The sequence below is a fragment of the Canis lupus genome, chromosome 6, assembly GCF_011100685.1.
Source record: "Canis lupus familiaris isolate Mischka breed German Shepherd chromosome 6, alternate assembly UU_Cfam_GSD_1.0, whole genome shotgun sequence".
NCBI lineage: Eukaryota > Metazoa > Chordata > Mammalia > Carnivora > Canidae > Canis > Canis lupus.
In genome coordinates, this window is record NC_049227.1 from 15,132,067 (window position 1) to 15,153,650 (window position 21,584).

Below are 21,584 nucleotides of genomic sequence, written 5' to 3' on the forward strand. Positions count from 1 at the left end.
AGCTTTGCTTCTTGGCTCAGCAGGAACAGATTGGGAGCGTTTGCCTGATTGATTCCTTACCTGCAGGGACACGCAGCTGGAGGGGATCTATTGATTTGGCACCTCCTGCCAAACCCACTCTGAAACAGGCTTAATTACCACAAGACCGGCTTCCTAGCACCAAGTGTCCCCATAAATCTTTGCGTGGATTTATCTCCCTGCTCAGGCTGCTGCCTCCCCCGGGTCGAGTGTCTCTCCTCAGTTTGTGTCCTTGTAGGAGCCAGGCTCTGCTGGCTGCACCTCCTTCTTGGGTCCAGAGTCCCAGGGCTGCTAGATGGGCCAGTTAGCCATAAGAGGAGGCCTACCTGTGACCAACCTAGGCAAACACAGAGCATGTCACCTCCAAAAGCGGCCGGGGAATCCGTGTTAGCCTCAGTCACAGAACCAGTGGTGAAACCAGGACCCTTTTGCTTCTCCACCCTGCCCGCCACCTGGTTTCGCCTGCTGTCAGGCTTTCCCTGCACTGGCCAGTTGACTGCTGGTGGCCTGGAGCCACTGTCCTGGGGTTTATTACTGGACTTCATTTCACCCCTGAGCTCTGCGGCTTCAGCTTCTCCACCTCTTCAGCTTCAACACATCAGGATGGGGTGTCAGTGTGTCCATCTGGTTTGATAGTTTGCCCCTGAGGCCAGGCGAAATGGACAGACAGTCCCATGGGGACAGGAGGGATCAGGGAGTGCTGAGGACAGAATAGTAGCTGTCCGCTGTAGCAGCCCCCTGGTGGACAGATGCGAGGCTCTGAAGTCTAAGTCTCTGCATGTAAGTTCCATCTGTCCTTTACTGGCTATGACTGCTGGTGGCTTTTCTTTTCAAATCTGTGCAAGTAGGACTCCCACTGCCCACCCTGCCCGGCCAGGCTGCCCCCAGAGGCTTGCCGATGGGGTGCTGCTGTCAGGGCCCAGGGATATGCCCCCTCCTCTGCACACCTGGTCTGTATTGCTGCCAGATGTCAGCTGACTGGAGCAGGTGTGAGTCGGTGCCTGGTTTGTGGGTCAGGATTTGGTGGTTGGATTTTTAGGTGACAGTTATCAAACAGAGAATACTGCTTACATCAGATGGAATGAGAACTGGACAGTGGACAGGTCGACTGTGGGCAGCTCTGAATTTGTATATAGCTTTACACGATGTGCTCTGCACCCCATCAAGGTTGAGATCCAGCCCTGCAGCTTTGCTCGCGCCACGAGAGCCACTGGTCTGCCTTCTCTCAGTGATCTCGGCCTTGTGAGCAAGGAGCACAGAAAAGGATCCGTGTTTGTGCTGGAACTCTGACCGCATCCTGATGGCTCGGGGCTGCGGGAGAGACCAGTGTCCTGGGGCCCGGGAAGCAAAGCAATCTGCCAACGATCACAGGAAACCGGGGCCCTGGAAACCCTCCAGCTCCGTCTGCCTCCACCAGGGCTAGTCTGCTTCAGTGAGATATTTATATGTTGCCTGTTTCTCGTTAGTTATTTAATGAGAAACTGAAACTATAGAAATTACTCCTCATGAGCACTGGGTGTTATTCTGTATGTTGGCAAATTGAACACCAATAAAAAATAAATTTATAAAAAAAAAAAAAAAGAAATTACTCCTCATCATCTCCCATAAGCCTCTAGCTATTTGCCCGCCAGGCTCATGCACTAGGGCAGTCACTGTTAGCAACTCGAGATATTCTTCCAGAATTTTCCCTCAGTTTTTATCTGTGTGTGTATCTTTGATCCTCTCTGCCCCATCTGCTTTGTCTATGTGTTTGCACGGGTCTGTGTGTCCTTGTGTTATGGGCCAGTGCCAGGCATTTGACTTATGATGGAAGTAGAGCTTCACGGAGCTCACGGGCATCGGGCATCACGGGAGGTGGGTCGAGTTGTGTGCTGGGCCTCTGGCGGGTATGGCATGGCAGCCTCTGCTGGTGGCCCCCTGGCCTCCCCCAGGCGTGGTTCTAGGGCTGCCCTGACTGCAGTGTTGTCCTCTGCCCAGCCCTTCTATGCTGCATTCAGAGGGCTTGCCCTGAAAAGCAAGAAGATAAATGAATCTGCTAACGGGCTTCCCGCATGGTGCTGTGAGCCTGTGCTAGTGTGCACATCAGGAGCGCCAGGCAGGAGGGTAAGTGCTCCTTAGCTGTGCCAGACTCCATGCCAGCATGTGGTTGTTCTCAGACCTCACAGCCACCTGTGGGGCCCCTTCACTCTGGCTGGCCAGGAACAAATGCAGTTCTCTTAGGCCCCTGGGGCCCATCCTCAGCTGTTCCCAGTGCCTGCACTTGATGTGAAAACACAGGTAGCCAGTCAAGTCACAGGGGAGGACTTTCAGCGCCATCTAGTCCCTGCCCTCAGGGAGCCTGCAGTCTGGACGTCACACTTGGCTGTGGTATGGATGCTCTGTGTGGAAACCCTGTGGTCACCACTTGTCTAGTCACCCCGTGAAGCCCTGGGGATTGAATGTTCATGCCCGTCTCAGCCTGCATTGTATGGCTGCACGCTTCTGTGAATGCGGCCCAGTGGGGTCCTGCACTCCGGGCCATCCCCTCGTTAGATGGCGCACTCTGCACCGGAGGCCGCTCTGTGCTCCTTTGCTGGGCTGCATCACCCCTCTGCTCAGTCAGTGTGGGTGGTGTTGGGTGAATGAAGGAACACCCTGTCCTTGCTCTGTCCTCAGGGGCCACATAGACCAGGGCCATGCCGTCCACAGTCTTGCCCAGGAGAAGTCTGAAGGCAGCTTCTCTGTGACCCATGGCTTCTCCGGATGAACACCCACCACTTCCATGCTATGTGATATTGAGGTGCCATTCTGCTCCACCTTTGTCTCCCCCTCCTTTCTCTGCCTGCAGCACATGTTCCTGTTTACAAATCTCCTGGAACCATGTGCCAAGATAATTACAATGTTTTATGTTTTTAAAAAAGCCTTGGCTTTGTGTTGTTGGAGAAACAAAGGGAGGGCAGACACAGCTCTTGGTGCTTGTGGTAGCTTCTGAGAGCCAGTCTAATCGGGTGCAGAAAGCCGAGCCAAGGTGTGTACAGGGGAGGCCGTGGGCTCCTGCCACACGAAGGAGGGGTCCAGAAGCTCTGCCTGTACTGCAGGCATCTCCCCAGTCTTGGGCATGAGGGCCCTGTGGGCAGCCTGTCTGCATCTCAAGGATGATGCAGACACCTGGTGGTGCTCCCTCAAGTTCTCCTGGCGTTTTGTGAGTAACATCAGTGCACAACACTGGTGGACCATTGTTCTCTTTCAGATGTGATTTGTGGAGCTAATTTGTGTGGCTGGCATGGGGAAGGCTGCCTCTGGGAGTGCTGACCTTATTTTCAGCCTAGGAGGAAGTTATGGAGGGTTTTGGTTTAGAGGCTGGTGATGTGATCCAAACTCTACCTTATTACAAGGTGTTATTTGGTGTAACGCACAGGATGGGTTGTTGGGGTGAGAGTAGCCAGCAGGAAATCAGTAGGAGAGAGGTGGCTGTTTCAGGGAGCAGGCAAGATGTAAGGTAGTAGTCCCAGAGGTTCGGTGATGGCCAGGGCCAGGCTGGGAACATGGTGCTGGGGGGAGAGGGCAAAGAGGTCAGGGGAGGCTCTTGGGCATCTGGCTTTGAGCTCATGTGGTTAGAGGCACTAATCTGGAGAAGTTGGGAGGAGGAACAGGAGTCCAGAGACTTTGGGCTTAATTTAGGTGTGTGCAGATTGGAGGTGTTCCTGTGGTCTTTCAGAAGCAAGGCCCAGTGGGAATGGGAGAGGCTGAATTAGCATTAGACCTTGGGATGAATAGTGATTTGTGGGGCTCATCTGCCCAGGACATTGATGGGGACACTCCAGGATCATCGGTAAAGGAGGTAGAGTGAGGAGAGGCACACTGAGTGCCACCCTGGGGGTCGGCCCTCTTGCAGAGAGATAGGGTACTTGGCAGGAGAGCAAGGCACAGCTGTGGATGCTGCTGGGGAGAGGCTATTGTCTCTAGCAGCTGGCACAGGGCTCTCCTCCCCATGCAGCACCCTGAGTTTTGGGGTACATTGTCTCTCACCTCAAAGTACTTCCCAAACCTTCAACCCTTTGTCCTTCTGTTGGCCACCTATGGCTGATCTCTGTGTGTGGGCTGGAGTTTGGGTTTGTGCCCTTCCCACAAAGTCAGAGTGCCCAAGGGAGCAGTTGGCTGGGACCAGTTGTGACACAGCCCAGGGTTGTGATTCAGAGACCCCTCTGGGTGGCATCTTCTAGTTCTGCCCTGATTAAAAAATGAGCATGTGCTCTGTGGCCACCCTGCCTACAGTGTCCCAGAGGGGGGAAGAAGGCCCTGGCCTTATGCCCAGGTGCCAGGAGAACTTCTGTTGGGAGGGGTGGGAGATGATGCAAGGGGCACATAGCTTCTGGGCTGGGAGCTTCTCAGCTCAAAAAACTGGGGAGAGGGGCCACTTGTCTGGTCCACTTGTTCTGACTATCAAATGGAGAATGGGAGGGGAAGGAGGGCGAGGTGGGCGGGAGAAACATCAGACATGTGAAGCCCAGCAAAAGCCATGTGCACCACCAACAGGCACCCCCTGCCCTTTGGGTGCAGCACCTGGCGGGGGTCCTGGAACTCAATGCATCGTGCAGCCCCACAGGCAAGGGTTCTTCCATGCTGACCTCTGTGGAGTCTGGAGTTTTGACCTGGGACCTGTCAGCCCTGGCCTGCACAGAGTGTGGAGGGGAGACCAGGAGCATGCGTGAAAAGGAAACTTCCTTTTCTAGAAATGAGCTGCGATGCACACGGCAGCGGAATGCCAGACGGCATGTCTGTGAGGCTTTGTTTAACCCGTTGGGTCTGAAATGATTTTGGAAGGGAAGTATGCCCAGTCTGGGACAGTGCTGCCTCCAGGAGGACGGTTCTGGGTAGAGCCTACATCCTCGAGGCCCATTGAGGACGTAAAAGCGAGAGGCTGGAGAGTGGCGAGGTGGCCGGGTGCACCTTCCAGAACCACCCAGCACAGACTCTGTGGGAGGGAAGGGAGAATCTGAGCAGGGCTGAGAGGGAGATGTCCCGTGATGTGTTCTAGGAAGCTTGGATATGGAGGGTGTTAGCAGGGACAATTTCTGCAGTGCTAGCTTGGAAGAAGCAACATAACAGAGCAGTGAGCTGGGCCTACAGTCTCTGACCCCAGTTAATCCAGCAGTATTCATGCTCGTGTGGTGCCTTTTCATGTGTGTGCATGCCTCAGGCTCCTGTGGCTGTCGTATACACGTTTATTTGGGGCTGACAATATACTTGTACATGGTGAAAGCCACGCTTGTGAAGGCCTTTCTTAGGAAGCCCAGCTTCCACCACGTGCAGGTCAGGGCAGCATGGAGGCTGGCTCTGTCCTTTGGACCAGGGTTCAAGTCATCCTGGGACAGGGATAGGGTGTCCTGAGGCTGGCTGCTGAGTTGCAGCAGGCTCCCTGGCATGCATGTGTACTGGGAGCCTAAGCAGGATGGATAAGATGCTCCAACTTTGCTCTGCCTTTTTGGGGAATCAGCCACTTTTCCAAGGGGCTCTGGCTCCTTTTGATGCAGAATGAATGCCCAAGGCCAAGGCACACTCATCTCCTCACTGAATCAGTGCCCAGAGCTTCTGAGCCCAGGACGGGCATGCGTGCTGACCTGGGCATGCACACATTGTGGCCATTTCCATGTTTGCAGCCTTGTGTGTGGGGCCACCTGGAGGCCCTCCTGCCCCCTCCATTTCCAGCCCAGTGGCTCTAGGATAATTCTCACCTCCTGCATTTCAGCATCTCATTCTGTGTTGACACACCTGGCTGTCCTGGCATGCTGCCTGCTTCCTTCCTGGTTCAATCCTGGTGGAGATATCAAGTGCCCAGATCCGGGCCTGTGGCTCTGAGGATCGCTCTGTATAGAGGTCTTTCCTCTATACACCCTGTGTATACACCCTGTGATGTGGCCATCACAGAAGGAAAGACCAGGCCATCAAGCCCTGCATTGAACGCTGCTTCCTGCATCCCGGGTCCCTGCGTCCCCTTGGTATTTCCTACTTATCTGGAGCACAACCAGTTACGATTTATTTCATTTCAGCCCCTAGCCTCTGATGGCTTCCCCATAACCTGCATGCCAGAGCTTCCACTCCTCATGTGGTCAGGTCGACATGTGCCTAGCTGTGTGTCTGCCTGCCTCCACAGTGGTGATGTGCAATGTGTCTAATGCCCTGACCTCCCTTGTAGACTAACCCTCCCTGCACCTCTCTCTCTGCACACCCACTGTGGGTGTTCTGTCCCTCTAGCTTTGCCGGTTCCTGAGTGCCATGTGAATGGAATCAAACTCTATGTGGTCATCTGAGTCTGGCTTCTTTCACTTATCAGAATGCCTATAAGAATGGGTGGTGCTGTTGCTGTTCCTTGTGGCTGAGTGGTGGTCTGTTGTGTGCTTGGACCATAGCTGGTTTGTCATTTGTCAGTTTGGAGGATGCCTTCATTGCCTTGGTTTTTAGTGATATTGAGTGAAGTGGCTAATAAGCACTGGCTGTGTGTGAACATGAGTTTTCATTTCTCAGGACTAGATACCTGGAAGTAGGATGGCTGGCTCATACTGTGTGTTTCGCTTAAGAAACCATCACACTCTTCTGTATTAGGCGGCTGTGGGTGAGCGTGCCAGCCACTCATGTCCTGCCTATCCTTTGTCTTGGCACTTCTTCGATTCCAGCCACTCTCATTGGGGTGTGGGTGGTGCATGGGGAGGTGGTGTTACAGTGTGCGACCCCACCCCAGCTGGCTCAGACATTTGCTCCTGGGTCTCCTGGCACCTCCCCTCCCAGCCCTGCTGACTGACACATGCTTCTCATCCAGATTTCTGTTCTAGAGTTGGTGGACTTGTATGGCATTCCTGAGTGCATTAAATAGAGCCTGTTTTCTCCTTTTGGACTTCTCACATCTGTTTGATTTTGTTTCCTCTTCTTGTAATCACTCGAAGGCCCAATGGTCATTCATTTTCCCCCCTTCTTCTACCTACAGTGTCATTTATTCCATTTCTCTTAGGATTGGAGGGGATACTATGCCCCTTCTGGGGCATGGATCCTTGAGCCACCACCAAGGTGTCAAGTATCACAGTCTGAAGAACGTGTTGTTTGGTTTGGGTGCACCTACCAGTGCCTGCTGGCTCTCCTTCTGGCTGGCTGGCTTGCCTGTGAGCAACCACTGGATCTTCCTCTTGAGGATGGCCAGTCCACCCTTGCCGCAGGGATGTGGTACATGTAGTGGACACTCTGGGTGAGATCCCTCCCTGGTGTTTCTTCTCTTCCTTTCTTGTTTTTATCTCCTCTCCAAGGACTTAGCCTCCTTATGCCATAGGGACCTCATATGAAAGTTTTCTCTCAGCTTTTTATATTTTCCTGTTTCCTGATGGTTTTTTTTTTCCCCCTCAGTTGCATGCAAGGTGCCAGGGAGTGGGAGAGAGGAGGATCTCAGGGACTTGCTAAGCTTCTGGGGACTGTGTGAAGTGCATGGAACCTTTCTCTTGAGGGCTTGTCCTGGACGTTTTTTGCCCTGGTTAGCGATGTGGAGGTCTTGATACACAGTATTTATTGGTCAGTGAAAGCAGTGGTGGAGCCTTGAAGCATTGGAATAATCTGAAACAGAACTTCCTTCAGCATGGTGAATTTTATTTTGGACAAAAGAGCAACCTTTAAGATCAAACTGCTGTCTACAGTGAGAACAGGGGAGGGGGCGTCATCTGCTGTGACAGTCTGCAGAGTGATTCACTGCAGTGTTGTGATGTCGGAAGCAAACTCCTTCTTGGACTATGTTACTAGAAGTAGAGGATTGCACGAGAGGAGGTGACAGTTCTGCTGCTCCTGGCCTCACAAAGCCCCCTGTGGTCTGCCTGATGCTTGGCATGACTCTGAGGAGGGGACATTGGGAGACTGCACTCCAGGGTGGGGACAGCATCTGTCATTTGCCATTGGTACGCCTGCTGTGTGCTGGAGCCTGGGGTGTGGCATGGCCACTAACTTGTAGTCTGGCAGCTAGAGGAGGATTTAGGTTATTTTGAGGCTCTATTTTCTGGGGATAAGGGTGGGCATCAGGACACTGTGCATTGCCAGGAAGCCTTACAAGAAAGTCTTTGGTTCAACACAAGGAAGTTCCTGTTGCTTTCTGCCCGGAACAGAGCACTTCTGGGACTGGAAGGTGCCCCATGGTGCTCACTGCCCTTCTGTCTCTGGGCTGTGATGGCTCTGTGGCTGTGCTGAGTCCCTGGTGTGCCCGCCGTTGTGGCTCTGACCCCATGCTGTGGAGCACAGGGCAGGGTGCCGTTGTTGCTCACCCAGGACTTCTCGTATGTGTTCCAAAAGTACCCGGATGCATGCAGAGGAATAATTAGCGTATCCTGTAAGATATGAATCTTAATTCCTAAATTACATATTTAGCAGATGGTCCAAAATAGCACTTGTAATGGCAACATTCAATTAGTGAGTTTAAAAAATGTATATTATTGCAACACTCTCGGTGGGTTTTATTTAGAGGTTTCTAAATATAGCGCTATAAAAACACAGAAGTGTTGCAAACTATTTACACCCACACTGCGGCACTGAGCTCTGTGCTAAACTTCCCACGTTCACCAGGACACAGAGTGTCGGCGTCCAGAAGGACACGGTTTACTCCTGTGCATGGATAGCAAGGAACAGCACTGCGGATGCTGTAGGGCTGGCGCTGGTGTCCTTCGCCCCTGTGCCACCCAGGCTCATGAGTTCCCACACTGCTGCTGGGACTGACCGCCCCCCCCCGCCCCAATTACTGAGTGTCTTGGTGGGGCTTGACTCACATGGGGCTCAAGGTGGGGCTCAGTTCACAAATTGCGTGCTTGTAAAATATGTTTCCTGTCCCTGAGCCTGGGCGGGGGGGTGCCTCCAGTGGTGTTATGGCAGCGTAGCTCAGGTACCATCCATGGTGACAGAGCAGGAAACATTTGAGGGCCTGCTCCAGTTAACCGAGCTAGGGTCCCTCCTTCAAGGGCTCCATCTGGAGTCTCCAGAGGCAGGCCTGTCATTTGTGGCACTCACTGTGGTCCAGCCATGCATGGGGGCTTTGAGCTGAGAGGTGGGCATGGTGGGGCTATGGGTGCAGGAAGCCCAGGGATGGACGTGCTGAGGCCTCCTCTTGGGAGGGACACAAGCCACTGAAGGAGGACTGGGATTTGACTGGGCCACCTTCCCAGAGACTGCTTCTGTCTGGAGGCCGAGGGTCTCCTTTTGGCAGCCCTAGTCCTCCTGCTCTGACTCTGCTGTGGGGAGGAAGCACTGAGACCAGGCAATTGACTGGAGTGCCTTTGTTGTTTCTGCTCTGAAAAGAGGAAAGTTTCTTACCAACTCAAAAGAATGTGAGCCAGCCCGAGCCTCCTCCCCACCTACCAACCCCTGGATCTCTCTGAAAAGCAGGCCTTCCTGGTAATCAAGTGTTTACAGAGGAAGGCTTTGTTCAGACCCTTCCTAGGGCTCTGTATGTTTAAACAAAGAGCTTTTTGGACCTAAACACAGATGTTCATTTGAAAATGAAAAATCAAATTATGCGGAACCAGCTTTTGAAAGTTAATGCCCTATAGCAAGTGAGACAAAGGGAGGAGACACTGTGTTGTAAATTTCACTTAAATAACTTTTTATTTTAAATAAAGTTTTAAACTAAAAAGGAGTCATTTGAAAGCCGCTCATCTTCCTCTCTGTCCTCCAATGGAACATCTGTGCTTCTTTCGAGGCTGGGAAAGACATGAATGCACAGCTAACCGGCGGAGAGCTCTTTTTACCATAATTACACCTTGCTCATTTCAGAGGCACAATGCCCGCATGAAATGCCAATTAAGCCTGCTATGTTAATGAGACGGAGCCTGAATGCCAGATTACAGCGGACACGAATCCCACCGGAACGAGTTTGATAGGACCCCTGAGTTTGTTCCGTTTTAATGGAAATGTTACCATGTGTGATGAAACCCTCTGTTTGCTTTTATTTAAAAGTGATCCATTTTGGGGTTTTTGGTCAGCAGATTTTAAAATAGGTATATTCCAAACACCTGGAGGGGGGTGCCTGGGTGCTCTGTGGTGCAGGGTTCTGCAAACACAGCCCAAGGACAGCAGTGCCCAGTGATAGGCACACAGGTGTCTGGGTTGAGAGCCCTGGAGAGCCGAGTGCTGGGGTGGCCCAGCAGACTCTCAGGTCCCGGGATGTTGGTGTCCATGAGGAGCCAGCCACCTGCCATTCTGCACCATGGTTTCCCTGTCCTTGACAGCCGAGCCGGCAAGACTCGGGACTGGTGTATTTGCTGATGCTGGCATCTGCACCTCCTGAAGTGGCCTGTCTGAGGCTCATCCCGAAATGCTGCTGAATTTGGTGCCGACCGAGAAAGTGGTTTGGCTTGTCTTGGGCAGGGCCCGTCACTAGCGAGTGTGTGTTGGCCAGTGAGCAGAGTGGGTCTGGAGTGCCAGGTCCTCTGCTTCCTTCCTTCAGCACTGTTCAATTGAGGGTCCCCAGCAGGGCGGGCAGAGCTTGGAGGGTAGAAAGGACAGGGTAGCCGGCCACAGGAGGAGGAAGTGACAGGTGTGGGGTGGTGTCACCTGTGCCCCACCACGTTGTTGGCCAGAACAAAGAGCAGCTGTCTAAAGGTCAGAAGTGCAGAATGCCTTGAGTAGTTTCTGTGTGAAGATCAATCTGGGGAGGCACAGTTTCTCAGGATATGGAATAGTAAAGGCCCCTGTGGTGAGCAGGGAGGCCTCGGGAGTCACCCGCACTGCCCCCAGGCCTTCTGTCTGTCCTAGAACTCCTGGCTGCCTCTGACCTGGCCTTCCCGCTTCCACACACAGCCCACGGTGGATTCTGACCAACCCTAACTGCCCAGGGCCTGTTGGAGCTGCCCTGGGGATAAGCCTGCAGCTTGGGTTCAGTGCGGGGCTCCCGGTGCCCTCCTTCACCATACCTTCTTCCTGGCCATCAGGTGGGGCCTCCGGGGCTGCTGGGTGCTGAGCATTGATGAAGGACACGGAGTGTCTTCCCGGTGTGGGATCTCTGTGCAGACACTTTGAGAACTTACTGCGGCAGCCCTCAGCTAGCTCGCTTCAGTCCACAGATGGGGCAGATTGCTCCTGGCACCCCCATGCACCCCTGGGTCTGACGCACAGCTGATGCGGGTCAGGCCTGAGGGTTTCCACTGAGAACCTGTGCCACAGCACCACCCTGCCGGGGTCTGGGGGTGGGCGGCTCACTTGCTAGTGGGGATCAGAGCCAGGCCTTGGCTTAGGAGACTCGTGGTCCACACCCATCTGGCAGCGCGGGGTCACCCTAGTGCTTTGTTAATTCCAAAGGGAGGTTAAATCCAGGTTTTCTCTTTTAGGCTGAGGCCTTATAGGATGCAAAGACTTCCACGTCCCAGACAATGTGGCAGACCTGCTCTGCTGCCTTGTGCCCTAGCCTTGCCGTCCTCAGGGTCCTTAGGGTTGGGCTTGTGGGACCATGCATCTGCTTGTCCCTCTCCCTGACAGAGGAACAGAATATTTCATCCCCAGTGCTTAAACTAGGTGGGGTGTGACGTGTGTGAGGCTTTGTGGACAGCGCCTGGAGGTGTGGTGGGGGGTGGAGGCTAAGTGAACCAGGAGCCCTGGGAATGGGAAGACAAATGGATAGACAGATGGACAGGTGGCTGGGGGCAAAGTCACATGTTTTTCCTGGGAACCTGTCATCGGCCCCATAGAGGGAGATGTCTGAGCTTATCTTGCATCTCACCTAAGGGTACTCATCGAGCAGAAGAGTGAACTGCCAGCTGCTGAAGAGCGAAGTGTGGAGTTAACCACTGCCAGGCAAAGGGGGAGTGGTTGGCATGTTGGCAGAGCTACCGGTGGGTGGCCCTACTGTGCAGGTGAGGGTCTGCTCCGGGGTCCACAGTCCCTGGGAGGTGAGGCCACAACACTAGAATGTTCATATTAGTAAGGGAGAGCCTTTCCTGGGCTCTCTGCCCTCTCTTGTGTTCCAGAGCACTGGGAGGGAGCCAGGGAAGGTGTGCAGGTGAGAAAAAGGGAAGGGCCAGCCAGCTAGCCACTGCCCACTCTGTGGCTGGCCTCTGACCCCAAGGTGGGCTGTGCAGGGGCAGGAGTGTGGGATTTGGGTAGTGATGCGGGCCGGACACCTTCACTTGCTGGGATGAGGCTGTTCTTGAGACCCGGTCCAGAGGGTGGTTCCTTTCTGGAGCAAGACTGGGAGGTCCAAGTCCTTCCTTTGCACGGGGGGCAGGCCACTGCTGTGGGGGAGCCAAACAGTCATGGGCAGAGGAAGGACTTCCACTTGTCCTAAGTCCTCCTGGTTAGGGTGGACAGTCACACCTGCAGTTTCTCTATCCCTTCCTCCTGGCTTGTGACCAGGAGCTGGCCCCTTGTGGTCTGTGGCTCCCAAAGCCTGTCTGCTCTGCAGATGCGTGGGCCTGAGGGCAGTGGAGGCTTCCCTCCATCCTCTACCCTGACCACCCCCTTCAGCTTGGCCTATAGCTCGTCCTGTCGCCTGGACCAACATCCTGCTGTTGCTCGTGTCCCCACACTCTTTCTCCAGAGGGAGCCCTGTGAACTCTCTGTGACATCTGAACCCCACTCTGGTCTGCTGGCCCTTGTGTGCTGGGCTACTGTCCTCTCAGGCTGCTCCCTGAGGTCACCAAGATCCTCTGCCCTTCATGATACCCTGTGCTCTCCCTGTGCTGAGTTAGCCCTTTGACACTGCCTTCCACGACCACTTGGTTAGGTTGGCCCTTGTGCTTTTATCTTCTTCACAGCACTTACTGCCTGGCATCAGGGACCAGCCCTCCTTGTTTGCTTGTGACATACCCCAAGGGACATGAGGCTTTCCTGGACTGTCTCACCACCAGACGGCTGTGGAAAACTGCAAGTCCCTTCCTTGCTCCAGTGTGGCACTGGACAGGCAGGACTCTTTTTGGGTGGCTGGGGCAGGGGCCCCATCTTGGGCTCAAAACACACTGTAGAAGTCTGTGGCTGTGAAACACTGATCGTGTTTCAGTATTTGGGAGGGGAGTGTCCCTTACCTGTGTTCCAAGAAGAATCCTCGGGCTAGGTTTTATGACTCCCCAGCCACCAGGGCCTTGGGGCATCTGATCTGGACATTTGTACCACATGTGGGCAGTGGAGGCAGGCCAGCCCCAGCCCCAGGCCATGCAAGGCACCAGAGTGGAGCTGGGTGATTTATGTGCTGTGCAAAGCAGGTTCACCTGTGTTGGGATAATTGCAGTGGGATTTGGCAGTGCTGTCATCCACAGAAAAGGCATTTGGGGTGTCAGAATGAAGCATGTAGGTATCAAACAGTTATGTTTTCAGGTTAAGAATTTAATGAGGAGTAAATTCATTTAAACCAAAGAGCTGGCTTTAGGGGAATGTTCTCTATAAAAGCATGTTGTGTGGCTCTCCTTGCTGCTGACATTTCATCCTTCCTCATGCACGCTCCAGCCCGTCTCCTGGGACAGCCGCCTCCTGCAGGCGGTGGTGTGTTTGACGTGTGGATCCAGAATCCAAAGCAGCAGCCTCTGAGGGCCACAGCGCGTCCCTGGTCTGTCCTCCAGTTGTCAGTAATGGCTCCCCTCTGAGAGGGACAGGCAGGGCTTGCTGTCACCTGCTCTGTCTTGGGCCTGACCTGCACGGGCTTGTGGTGGGTCAGTGATGAGAGCACAGTGTTAGTGACAAAGGTTGCTTGTTGAGTGCTTGGGCTGGGGGTCATTACTCATCTGCCTGGAGATGCTTCTGCTCGAGGCAGCCAAAGCATGCACATCTCTTCACAGGTGGTTTTCAGACACTGGCTAAATATTTCGTTTTATGCTGGGTTCTTGGTGAGGGGGGCTTCTCTCTTCTACCCGGGGGGCTGTTTTGCAGCTTGTAATTAGGACTCGAGTGCTGTGGCTCCCTTGTCCCCACCATGTACCAAGAGTCCAGGGCAGGTCCAGGGCATCATCTGGGGCTGTAGGTCTGCCTGGGGGTGCTGCCGGGGGACTCATGGGCCCTCATTCCACCTGCTGATCCCCTCCCTCCTTCTCCCGCTGCAGCACTTTTCCTGGACCTAGGGTGAGTTTTCTGCTGCCTGTGGTCTACCATTCCTGGGAGAATCCTGGGGCCACTGAGATCAGTGTGCACCTTCCACATGTGCTGGGTGGTGGGCTGTGCCTGGTGCTCCTCCCAGCATCTGTTTTCTCATTACTGAGAGCCCTGCCTTTGTCAGAGGCATTCAGGGAGCTTTATCTCTCTCTTCTCCCTAACCTCACTTGCTCCTGCATTTATTCCCTCAGACCAAAATACTGTCATTGAGCATTGCCGTGTGCCATCCAAGGAGCAGGACCCACGTGCTTGGGAATCTGGCCAGGAGCCACACATACCAGCATGGCTGTGGGGGGCTAGCCTGGAATGCTGGAGAGAAGGGGAACCTGCCAGGGCTGCCTGGGGCTTGTCAGGGATGGCCTCCTGCAGAAGGGGGTGACCTTGACCTTGAGGCTTGGTGCATGAGTAAGAGTAATCCGTCTGTTGAGGGGGTTCTCTGGCCGAGGGTCCACATGGCTGGAGAGAAGGAGGCGTTGGCCAAGGCCTGAACGATGGGGTTCTGGATGGCTGTGCACATGGGGACTAGAGTGTGAACCCAAGTATTGTCCTTACTCTCCTTAGGATGTAGGGCTGATGTCCTGAGTAGGGGCAGCATTCCACCTGCACAACCTGTTCTGTGGTGCACGTTCTCAAGGGAGGAAGAGAGAGTGCCACACCGTCTTTGGTAGACTGTGGGGTTTGATCTAGATGCACAGTACACTTGCTGCTGGTGGCTGGTGAAGCTGCAGAGCTTCGTCCTCTTCTGTGCCCTCACTGAAGCCTGTTTGTGGTGGTGGACTCTTCCTCAGGTGCTATAGAAGAGGGCTCAGAGGCTCTGAGAGGCCCACACCACAGACACTAGGCTTTGGGTGAGCAAGGCCTTTGCAGCTCCCTCTACTGCCTGCACCCTGCCATGGAACGTGCTGCCTTTCCTTCTGCCATCTAAGTCTTAATGGAGCGTGTGTCAGGCCCTGTGTTGGTTCAGGGTTGCATGGAGCCCGTCTGTATGGAGTGCACAGCCCAACAGACCAGCACAGCAGCCGCTGCTCACTCAGGTCAGCTGATGGGAAAGGATGTCTTTGTTGTTGCTGGTCTTGCTCCGGCCGGATGCTCTCTGCCTCTGAATGGGCTCCAGGGCAGAGTGTCATTCAGGAGCCAGGCCCTCTGCTGCTACCGGACACAGCAGACGTGGGTCTCCTCTTGGTGGCGGGCTCCATGCTTAGAAGGACACCGTTCAAGTTGGCTACTTAAGATGCCTGTAATTGGAAGGGGAGCCTTCCCTATCCCACATGGCAGAGGATTGTAAATCTTTCCTGATTAAAGGGAGCGGATTCAGAGGGTGGGAGAGAGGAGTTGGAAACAAATTGGCAGTGCGACTCCCTTCCTTTTGCTGATGGGGAAAGTGGTTAATTAGGTGATTTTTCTCTTCCTCTGACACGTGCAAATGAGACTCTGTTAATAACCAAGCTGTTACGTAAATGGTAAAATTTTAACACTAGTGTCAACTTGTCAGGCATGTCTGCAGAGTGAAGGTAAGCTTGAGGGAGATGCTCGAAGGCTTTTGCCCTTCACTTGACGGCAGGAGCTCTTCCTTTTCTGGCTCTCCGTAAACCCTGGGGGCTTGCTGGGGTGGGGTAGGGGATACTCTCTTCCCATCCTCCAACCAGTCCAGGCCACAATAGCTACTTAAGATGGTGGGAGCAAGACCAGTTGCCAGGATCAAGTTAGGGGCTACAGCCATTGGCCAGGGCTCAGGCTTGCCTTGCCACACCTCTCCCCTGCTCCCTGCGTGTGGGTGTGGGTCAGGATGGGCCGTGGTGCAGGCGCATGAATAGGGGTCTCGGGAGCTGGCAGTCCCAGGTGGGTGGGGCTCAGAACAGGACCCCCAGCACTGGCAAGGCTGGGCGGTATTTATCACCCTTGGGAAGCAGGCTCTTCATTCTCAGAAGTGCCTGACTGAAATTCTTTTCACTCGATCATTCTTGCCAAAAGTGCCAGAATCCACGAAGCTACTGCTTTTTCTGCAGGGTTTTGGGAGTAAACAAGAACTCGTGCGTTACTCACTTGGGATTTGTTGGTCTTTACTCTGTTTCCTGGCCAGCCTTGGTCAGGGGCGTGCTGGCTATAGGTTTGGAACCCAGCTGGTGCCTGGCATTTGTTTTCTCTTCATTCCAGGCTCTCGAGAGGTGGTTATTGAACACTCGTGCCGCACCCCCCACCACCACCAAGGGTTCTAGGCTGTGTGTGGTGAGAGGGGAGGCCAGTGGGCCCTCTGTGCCGGTGCCCCCAGCCAGCGGAAGTAACACCTGTGGACTGTGAGCCTGTGAGGGCTCAACCCTCACCTCCTCCCGAGCTCCAAGGCCACCAGGACCACCTGTGTGTCTTCGTCTCACAGTAATGTGGGCTCTCTGGGGAGTTGCTCATGGAGTCTGTGCCTCTGCACTGTCAACAGGAAGTGATGATGGAGCTGGTTCCCATCTTGAGGTGGGAAGGCCCTGAACATGTTTGGTGGATTTTGAAGACGTGGATCTTCTGGTTCAGCTTCCTGGGCCTCTGCTATCTCCTATCCTGATGCACGCTCTGCACTCTCTACTCCTGCCTGGTCTCTGGGTGGCAGGTTGTTAGTACAGTGGAGATGGGTAGCTGTCTGTCTTGCAAATCTAAAATGAGATTTTACTTTTTAAATAAAAAGAAAGGAATGCTTGAATATTTGCAGCTGGGAGATGGCAGAGATTAGAAATGCTACTTATCTCTGCAGCACAAAAGAAGGGGAGCGAGGGAAGTGGAGTGCTGCTGAATACTGATGAAGTGGAAGCAGCGCCAGCCACCGTGAGGAAGGCTGCCCTTGCTGACGAGCTCCGTGGGGACATGGCCGATGTTCCCAGCTGTGCTGCGGGTGGGCGAGTGTCTCAGGCCTGGGTGGGCAAGTCACCCTGGCTTTGGCTGGGATTGGCTGAACTCCAGGTGCCTTGTGTCTGTAGTCCTCCCCAGCACCAGACCGTGTCATCCCCCTGCCTCCATCTTCTCCTTTTGCCTCTGGGCCTGCCGTCTCCCTTTGTTCCACCTTCATGGTCTGTGGAGCTGCTTGCATGGCTCCCTTGGCCCACGTATCTTCCCATCTTCATTCCTATGGCCTGGAGCCCTGTGGGACACACACAAATCCGTGTCAGTGTAGCTTACCCCCTCACCCACAGACAGGACTGCGTGCACATACGATGGCATGCTGCCATGTGCCAGTCCTCCTCCTGTGCTGGGGTCACGGCCGCTGTATGCAGCTGGCTTCCATTGGGTGGTCCGTGGTGACCACCATGCCGTGGTCTTGGTCTTCCTTCCTGCAGCCCCGTCTTCAGCTTGCTCCAAGCTGGTGTGTCCTTACCAGGCAGACTCGTGTACCATCCCTGCCTTCTGCAAGGAATAGACCAGTATTTACCAAGCACCTTCTGTGGGTGGAGCCTGACCGATGGGGCCACACCGTGGGGCTTCTTGCAGAGGCCAGCTGCATATGTCACCCAGACACTGAGGTCAATCAGGAGTCTTCTGAGTTGAAGCGGTGTGAGGTGTGTCTTTGGACTAAGGGTGACCCCGAGAAGGGAGAGCTGTGCAGTCCAGGGCCTGCCCTACCAGGGACTCGACTGGGTCCTCGTCATTCTCACCTCATTTCATCCCCAGAGGTGCTGCATGCCTGGCGTGGCCTTCTGTTGTTTTGGTGGCAGCTGATGATGTTAGAGGTCACTGGGTGCCCCATGTGTAGGAAGGGGGAACTGCGGCACAGAGGGGGGCAGCTGGCCCACAGTGGGGGTTTGAGAGTGAGTTTCTCACACCAGTGATAACTTCTGTGGCTCATCATTCCTTTGTGCCCAGCCCTCTTCTGCATTGCTGGTCTTAACTTCCAGCCTAACAGAGGAGCCCCATATGGGGGTTGAAGAGACTGAGGTTTATTTATTTATTTATTTATTTTTAAATTTTTATTTATTTATGATAGTCACAGAGAGAGAGAGAGAGAGGCAGAGACATAGGCAGAGGGAGAAGCAGGCTCCAGGCACCGGGAGCCCGACGTGGGATCCGATCCCGGGTCTCCAGGATCGCGCCCTGGGCCAAAGGCAGGCGCTAAACCGCTGCGCCACCCAGGGATCCCGAGACTGAGGTTTAGAATTAGAAGTAAAGAGCCTTGCCCAGGGTCTCACAGCCAGTCAGGGGCAGTGGTGGGTGGGAGTTGGGTGGGACTGGAACCCATGTTCTGAGCCATAAGCATTGCCATGGCTCTGTGCCCTCGGCTCAGTGGTGCTGGGCTGGTGCAGCCTGAGCTAGTCTGTGCCCTGGTGTCCATTGTTGGGTTCCTTGGAGAGACTTGAGTTGACTAGTTTGCCTGAAATAGGCATGAGAAGGTTCCTCCAGCGCCATGGTCCTTTGTTATAGAGGCTACATCTTGGTGACCCAGGCCTTGGACCTTCTATCATCTGCTGAGGAACTCCATGATTTGCTGCGGCCTTTGTCTCCCCCCACACCTCCAGCAAATGGTGAACGAAGCAGAAGTGGGCTGTGGTGATGAGTGCCATTGACATCCCAGGAGGGAAACAGAAAAATGGAAAACCTGGTGCAGAGCAGTACAGGAAAAGACACAGGCTTTGGGGAGTGGAAATGAGGAGTCAAATTTTTGTTCAGCTGTGGGCTTACATGTGCCTGAGAACCAGATAGCATACATTAGCCACAGATGGGGACCCTGTGGGGTGGACGGCCACAGCTTATTACTCAGGAGGGCCTGGGTTTGCACCCAACCTTTTTCTGGAAAGAGGCTTCCTTTTTCTCCTGGAATCCCTGGTTGTGGCTGACTAGAAATCCCGCCAATGGGCCAGTCTCTTGGAGATCATCCTCCTGTCTAGGTGGTCACTGCATGCTTGTCATGAGAAGTGCCTGCTTCATCATTTCTGTGCCCTCCAAGGTGATGTCACAGTCACACCCCCTACTCTCTTGGGGGGGGGGGGGAGTTAGTATAGGTGGCCCTGTGATTTGCCACCCCACCAGACCCTTACCATTGACACATGCTCTCCCCTCTTCAGGGATGCACAGCCTGCACCCGCCACCATATGAGGGGTGCCCTGAATGTGCCCTCAGATGCATGGATCAGCTGCAGTGTAAGACCACCGTCATCATAAAAGCAATGGCAGTGGATGAGAACTGAGTGCAAAGAGGTGAATGGCACCGCTTGTATCTTAAAAAAAAAAAAAAAAAAAGACAACACAGACAAAAGCAGGGAATCCTGACAGAGTAAGGACACAGATTCCAGGGTGCCTCCTTCAAGCCTGCCTAAGTGAGGTCCATGCACTCACACAGGCTGGGCCACGTGGCCGACATGCCAGGAAGCACTCCCAGAAGGGAAACAAGGAGGGCACGTGCAGAAACCACAGTGCTGTGAACACACATAGTGGTGGTGGACAGGCGGCATGGACGGCACATTCAGGGCACCCCTCATATGGTGGTGGGTGCAAGCTGTGCATCCCTGAGGAGGGGAGAGCATGTGTCAATGGTAAGGGTCTGGTGGGGTGGCAAATCTGTCTATCTCCATGCATTAACTCACGTGGTCTATAGTTACAGGAAGGGTAGAGATAGGAAAAGGTAGAAAAACTTTTCCTTTAAAAAAAAAAATCTCGGGACACCTGTGTGGCTCAGTGGTTTGGTTGAGTGTCTGCCTTTGGCTCAGGTCTTGATCCTGGGGTCCTGGGATCAAGTCCCCCATCAGAAGCTTACTTCTCCCTCTGCCTATGTCTCTGCCTCTTAATGTGTCTCTCATGAATAAATAAATAAAATCTTTTTTTTTTTAATCTTTTGAAAGACATTTTGTTTCATAATAATTTTTGCTTTTTAATGATTTTTCAGTTTGAGACATTGACTGTTGTCCTTTTAAAAACTGTAGTGTATATAAGAAAAGCACAAATTACCAGTAAATAGTGTAACAAATTTCCAGATAAAGAAACAGAAGGTCACCAGCCCCTGAAGCCACCTCTTGCCCTTTCCTGTCACTTCATCTTTTCCTGGAGATCGCCAGCCGACTTGTCGGAGACGGGTCTGGCCTGTTCTGAGCTTTACTGAGGCAGAGTTATGTGATATCATGCATGCAGAACAGGACAGGCTTGTGTGTAGTCCTGTACTCACATGCAGTATGAGAGTCATGTGTGTCTTGTGTATGTTGGTGTCCGCCCGTTGTCACTGCTCCATGATGGTCCTTTGTGTGAATATTCCCTGGTTTTTAAACTGCTCTGCTGTTGGCGTTTGTTTGGGAGGTTCTCAGCTTGGGGCTGCTGGTGAATGTGTGCTGTGCTGGTGGTAGGTGGGGTCTCTGGGGCCTCCACTGGTGCCACTGATGGCAGCCTCTGATCCCTGTGTTTTGCTGGGGAGCCCTGCTCACATCCTCTCTCTCCACCATTCTGGCAGCAGGCACCAACCAGTATGTCCTGTGGCCACTTGGGCATCTTGTTTTGTGATATGCACAGTGGGGCCTTGTGCCTGTTTTTCCATCATGTTATCTGTTCTATACGCTCTGATCTGTAGCAGTTCCTCAGATAGCCTATGTGTGTTTATATCTGTAGCAGACTTGCTCTCATCGAGCCAAACTCATCAATTTTTCCTATATGGTGACCTCTTTTTATGTTTTCTTTAAAGAAATCTTTGGTTACTTAGAAAACCATTTTGCATTTGTTTCAAAAGCTTTATTGTCTTGCCTTTCACTTCTAGACCCACCGTGATGGGTGTGTGGCATGGTGTGAGGTGTAGGGTTTCAGAATCATACTTCTTCAGGTGGATAGGCAGTTGACCTGGTCACTCTTGGAAAAGACCACCTTTCTCTGCTGGACTGTGGTGATCACTAGACATGTTGGCTGTATGTTTGGGGCTGTTCCCTTAGCATTTTAGTCTGTCTGTCTACCCATTTCCTTCTGGTGAGCATAGACCTAGGAGGAAGAGGCCTGGAGGCTGAGCTCTGGAGGAGGCAGGGCTGGGGGGTGGTGGGGTGTTTCTGGGAGCTATGGACAAGCACGTGTCACAGAGCAGGGGTGACCAATATGTGGCTGCCTCAGATTGACCAGGTAAGATGACCATTTGGAAGTTTGCTGTACAGAGTTCGTGGTAATCTTGACAGTAGTGGGTTCTGTGGGGGTACAAGGGAAGTCCATATAAGCAAGTGTGGGCAGAGTCAGAGCAAGGTAGCTTGGTTGATATCAGGGCACACGTGCAGACAAGACAGTCTTTGTTTGAGGATGTGTGTTCACAGGGATGACCTGGCCAGGGGGCCTTGCCAGAGGCAAGTAGGTCACTGATGAGAGGAGGTGGCATCAGAATCTGCCTCGGTGGGGACTGTGGGCTTCTCCATGGGGATGAGGAAGGGGCGAGGGGAGTGGAGTCTGGTCTGTGGGCCGCAGGGACTGAGCTGGGTCATGGGTCCTGGAAGGACAGTCAGGCCCTGCAGTGGGGGCTGCAGAGGTCAGTGGGCCAGGCACTGGCAGGGCAGGAGACAAGAAGGCACATAG

At 53.6% G+C, this 21,584-nt stretch overlaps 1 protein-coding gene across 4 annotated transcripts in view; it reads left to right on the top strand.

Annotated features, from left to right (window-relative positions):
* The window catches only part of MAD1L1 (mitotic arrest deficient 1 like 1), a 347,043-nt gene that overhangs the window by 98,898 nt on the left and 226,561 nt on the right, over positions 1 to 21,584 (top strand). The gene's annotated exons all lie outside the window — the stretch shown is intronic.